The following is a 6,249-nucleotide window of genomic DNA, read 5'->3' on the forward strand; positions in this document are numbered from 1 at the left end:
ATTAGGAGGTTTTAAATTAGATCCCTCTCTATACGATTCTTAAATTTAAGATCTCTAGACCTTCTCAGTAGCTTTATAGGGCGATTTAAAAAAGTTGAGTTTTTTTTAATAAGGTGAACTTAGGCTTAATTAATACTAAGTTAGTAGTATTAGATTTATATAGGCTTAGGTCTTAACTATAGTTAGGGTTTATAAATTATAGGAGTTTAAGGACTTAGGGAAAGGTCTGCTTTAGGCCAGAATAGCACTACTCCTGATCGGGAAGGATGTTTTGAATGGATAGGATGAATTGAATTGATCAAAGATGATGGTTCTAGATAGGAAAGCTGGCAGTCTATATAGGGTGTAAATGTTAAGAACCAGATATCTAAGTTGTCAGGATAGATAGCCTGTTGGTCAGGTGAAGATAATCAAAGCGAGGAAGGATAATATCCAATTCAGATAGTAACTGATTCTTATAGAATCTAACTTAAGCAGCGAGGGAGATCTCCTTTTCTATCCTGAATCGTTAGAGAATCGTAGGGATTCGTTATCAACTAGAGTTTATTACGATATTGAAGGATATAGTTAGGGTAACCTTCCTCTATTCCGCCTAGGGACCCTATCCCCTATAATAACTTATCCCCTTTTTTATAGTAGATAACCTAGCTAATAGATAAAGAAAGTATAGAAGGTTATAGAATATATTATAACCTTTTAACTAAAAAGATCTAATAGAAATATTACTCTTCCCTTAATTTATTATATTTTCCTATCTTAAGTTATCTACTATATAATAAAGAAGTAACTAAAGATTATAGGATAGAGTATATAAATAAAAAAAAGGTAGTATAAAATTATTGATTTATTATATCTTTTTTAACTTTTCTATATTAATCCTTTAGTTATTATATTTTATAGTACTCTTTTAGTTATTATTAGTCTATAATACTATTTTTGCTAGAGATATTTAAGTTATTTTATTATAACTATATAAAGAGTAGTTCCTTTAGTAGTATTAATAGTAATATATAAGATAGACTTAGAGGATTCTATCTTATATTATTATTGCTATTCTAAAAAGTCCCTATACTATACTATAAATATCTTTCTAGTTTAATAGTGAATTATAAGCTAATCTAAATAGATATTAATTAAGATATTAGCTAATATATATATTTTTATATTATTATTAAAGTTAACTATAGATATTATAAGTAGATATATATAGATCTCTATAATAGTAGTCTTTTTTATACTATTTACTTTTAGGCTAATAGCTATTATAAATATAGAAGTAAATAGTGTCTTTTTAAAAGTTAGTTTTAGTATAATATAGACTATATATATATTAGAATATAAACTATTAAAGCTAAAGGGCGAGAGTTATATAAATATATTAGTAGATATAATTTAGAATAGTTTTATTAATAAATTAAATAAGTCTATTAGGATAAATATTATTAGTATATAAATATTTACTAATAAGAAATATTTATTTATCTAAATAAGCTAATTATACTAATATATCTTAATTTATATTTATATCTAAGTAATAATAGTTATATTTTATAGTATTATATAATTTAGTTATTTTTTTATAATATTAGGAATAGAATAACTATAGATAGAGAAACTATAGTTAATTAAAAATAATTTTTTAGATTTAGTTCCTAGTTTATCTATAAGATATAGCAATATAGTATTATTTTATTAGTAAGAATATAGGGATATTTAAATAGTTTATTAAGGCTTTATAGTTTCTAATTTAGATTTATTTTAGTTAGTTATTAAAATATTTAGGTATTTCTAGTTAGTTTTATAGTAAAAGTGAGAGATACTATATTTTTTCTAAAATTTCTCTTTTTTAACCTTCTAAATTTATATCTTTATTTATCTTTTATATTTCTAAAATATTTCTTTTCTAATTTAAAAGCTTTTTTTTATTAAATTAAAGTACTAATCTAGTTTTTAAAATATCTAAAGAAAATTTTACTTTATTTTTTATTTTTTACCTTTTTTTTATTATATAGGTTAATTAGCACTTTTTTATTACTAATTTATTTAGTATATAATTATATTTATATTACTTAGTTTAACTAGTGTAGTTTTTACTTTTAGCTAGCTAAGAATAGCTAAGATAGTATTAAGTTATTCTAAATAAACTATATATTTAATATACTAAATTCTTAAATATATATATTTTATTTAGTAAAGAATATTATATATAATTTAGTAAGCTTTTTATAATAATTTAAAAGTAGTATATTTCTAATATAAATTAGATTTTAGATAGAATTATTAAAGATATTATTAACTTAATAAAGTTAATTTAGTTAATAGATATATTTTAGGATTTTTTTGTTTTTTTAATAGTGATTTAGTAGAGATTCTTAACTAAAATATTTAGCTAGATAATATTTAGCTTTATATAGTTTTAGCTATTAAAGAGTTATATAGGGCCTTTATATCTTTAATTATTTTTTATTAGTTTATTTATAGATTTTTAGCTATTTAAGTTTAAATTTTTTTAGTAAAGGTTTCTTAATTATCTTTTAAGGGTTTAATAGTAATTTATTAATAATTTATAGATTATTTAATAGGAGTATTAGCAATTTTTAACTAGATAGATTGCCTTTTTAAATCCTTTACTATAATTTAACTTTTAGGCTACCTTAAAATAAGTTACTAACTATAAATTATTAATTTAGTATTAAATTATATTTATAAATAATAGTTATATATCTTAAATAACTATAAAGATTTATTTCTATAAGGTAATTATAGAAATTATCTATAAAATAGATATTTTAGATAATAATAAAGAGGCTATTATTTTTTAATTAGATATTTAGGATTAATTAGAATTCTATTAGCTTTTTCTATTATTAATTTTATAGGGATTTAGTATTATTTTATAGACTCTAATTATAGCCTTTTTTATATAATTTCTTAGCTTAATATATACTAAATTAATCTTTTTACTTTTTCTGCTTTTTCTTAAATTTATTAATTATAGTCTAGATATTCCTTATATCTTTATATATAATCTATTAATTATATTTTAATAGCTATTTTATTTATTTAACTAGAAAATAGTAATCTCTATTAATAAATTTTTTATTATAGATTTTTTTAACTTTTTATTTATTATTATTAGCTAATTTTAATATTAATAATAATTTAATATTAATTCTTCTTTTTTATAGTTTTAAAAAGGATATATAGAATATATTATAGATTTAAAAATATTATTTTAGTAATACTAAATAGTATATTTAGGGTTTAACTATAGCTAAGACTTAGAAAAGTCTAATAAATTATAGGGCTAATTTCTTAAATAAAAGCTTTAGTTTTAAATTATATATTAATAAAGCTACTAAATCCTCTCTTTTAAATTTTATTAGTTTATACTTTAAATTATAGTGTTTTATTTAGGATTTATTTAATTTTTTCTATAACTTAGTTAATTCTTAGTAAAGAATTTTTAATTTTTCTATTTATATAGTAGTAGCTAGGACCTCTTCTATATATAAATCAGCCTTAATTTAGAGGTAAAAGTCTAGTTAATAACTATAAAGAATATTAAATAGGCTTTTTCTAGTTATTATATTAACTATATTATTATATATAAATTCTATAGTATATAGTAGGTTTAGCTGTTATAGGGGACAGGGTCCCTAGGTGGAACAGAGGAAGGTTACTCTGACTGTATCCTTTAACATTGTAATAAACTCTAGTCGATAACGAATCCCTATGATTCTCTGATGATTTAGGATGGAAAAGGAGATCTCCTTTACTGCTTAAGTTAGATTCTATAAGAATTAGTTACTGTCTGAATTAGATATTATCCTTCTTTGCTTTAATTATCTTTATCTGACTAATAGGCTATCTATCCTAATAACTTAGATATCTGGTTCTTAATAATTTCTGATTCTTCTTTTTTAGTTACCTAAAAATAATTATAGCACCCTAAACTTAACTAGACAATTACTTTTAAAAAGAACCTTTTACTGCTAAGACTCTGCTTTTTACTATTTCTAAGACTCTACTTTTTACTACTATTAAGACTCTACTAAGAGAGGGAGCTAACCCTAAATTATTAGTAATATAAAGCTAAAGCTTCTTTAAAATATATCTAGAAGGGCTTAATATAATTTAGCTTAAAGCTAAACTTAATAAGATTTAAGTAAAAATCACTAAGCTTTAATAACTATAATAACTATATTAAAATTCTATTTACCTTTAGAGTGAGTTACTCTAAAAAGGATTAACTATTTAGGTATAATCTATATCTAAATTACTATTAAATTAGTGAGCTAGTAAATCCTCTTTATACCTAGAATAGTATAGAGAAAAGGATATTCTTTTTAAAAATATTAACACTTTTAATATTTATTTTACCCTTTAATAATAATAAATCTAGCTTATAGATATAAAAACCTTATTCTATAGAGGCTAGGAATAGTATTTTATAGATAAAAAGAAAGTTTTTATAGGTTTAAGCTATTTAGACTAAAATTATTATAACTAATAGTACTAAAAAGTTAATAATAAAATACTAAAGTAAGCTAATAATAGTTAGAATTTATAGAAAAAGTTCAAAAAATAGACCTTTATCTTAATTAAAAATACCACCTCTCTAGAAACAGAGACTATAGAAAAGCTTATTTTAGCTTAATAATAATTTAGTTAAGATCTAAAAGAGTTTTATTTCTATCTTAATATCTTAGAATATTACTTTTTAAAGGCTCTTAAAAAAAAGTATATACTTTTATTTTTCACTAAACTCTATAATTCCTTATAGAATTATATTTAAAAATATATACTATAACTTCTAAAGATCTACTAAAAAATAGTATCTATTATTTATTAATATTAAGGTTTTATAAATTTTAAGAGTTATAAATAAAACTATAATAAATTAATACTATATTAATAATTTAATTATTCTAAGATTAATATCTTTTATACTAATTTATCTTACTAAAGATCCTAATCCTCTTTTTAATAGAAATCTTTTAAATTCTAAGATTAATATAAATCCTCTTAGTATAAAAGATATTTATCTATAAAGAGATAAAAGAATTCTAACTAATTAATTTAATCTTCTAAATTTTTTTTATAAAATACTAATAAATTATCATTAAACCCCTATCTAAACTATTATAGACTAGATAGAAAACACAATTAGTGTTATAACTGTAGAAGTATTAAATATTATTTTTCTAAATATCTTAAATCTAAAAAGGCTACTATCTAATCTTTTTAATAAGATAATAATAAATCTTTAGAAAACTAAATTATAGAATTATTAAAAAATAATAGTAAACTAGAGTAAAACCCACTACTCCCACTTAATAGCTATTAGTAAATATTACTATATAACTTTATATCCTAATTACTATCTAAAATAATATTAAAATATATATAGACTTTAATATCTATAAAGAAGCTAATTTAGTTAGTTAATAATTTATATAAAAATATAAATTTTAATAGATAAAACTCAATTCTCTTAGAATCTTTAAAATTCTATAATCTCTTATACCTATATATAGAGTATAAAAAATTCTTATTATTTTAACTAACAGTAAAAGCACTAAAAAAATATTTATTTAGCCCTATATTATAATTAATTAAGACCCTAAACTATAAAATAGTCCTATTTTACTTTTTTAAACCATTATTAATAACTACTAGATATACTTATCTCTTTAGAATAATTAATAGTAGTTTAAATAGTCTACTTTCTTTATTCTTACTATATATAAATTCACTAAAGCTTATTAAAACTAAATATATATTTATATAGTGGTCTAATTACTAAAGGAAATATAGCTTCTAGATAATAACCTAAAATCTTTACTAAAATCTATTAAATTATTACTAGAACTATACTAATTTACTAATATTTTTTTTTTTAAAAATTAAAAATATTATCTTTTAATAAAAATACTAATCACTTAGTTAATCTAAATCTAAGTAAAAATCCTCTATATAGACTAATCTACCTTTTTTTATAAAAAAAACTCGTAGAACTTCACTAATACTTTAATAAAAACCTTATACTTTACTATATCTAATACTTAAAAAGTCCTACTAGTGCTTTAATCCTTTTTATTCCTAAAAGGGATAGTAGTTTATATTTATATATAGACTATTAGGGGCTTAATAAGATTTTAGGGTTTAGGCTTAGGCTTAGGGTTAGGGTTTAGGGTTTAGGGTTAGGGTTTAGGGTTAGGGTTTAGGGTTTAGGGTTTAGGGTTA

Source organism: Penicillium hispanicum (assembly GCF_028827665.1).
Source record: "Penicillium hispanicum strain IBT 35686 chromosome Unknown utg000006l_segment0_segment0, whole genome shotgun sequence".
Lineage (NCBI taxonomy): Eukaryota > Fungi > Ascomycota > Eurotiomycetes > Eurotiales > Aspergillaceae > Penicillium > Penicillium hispanicum.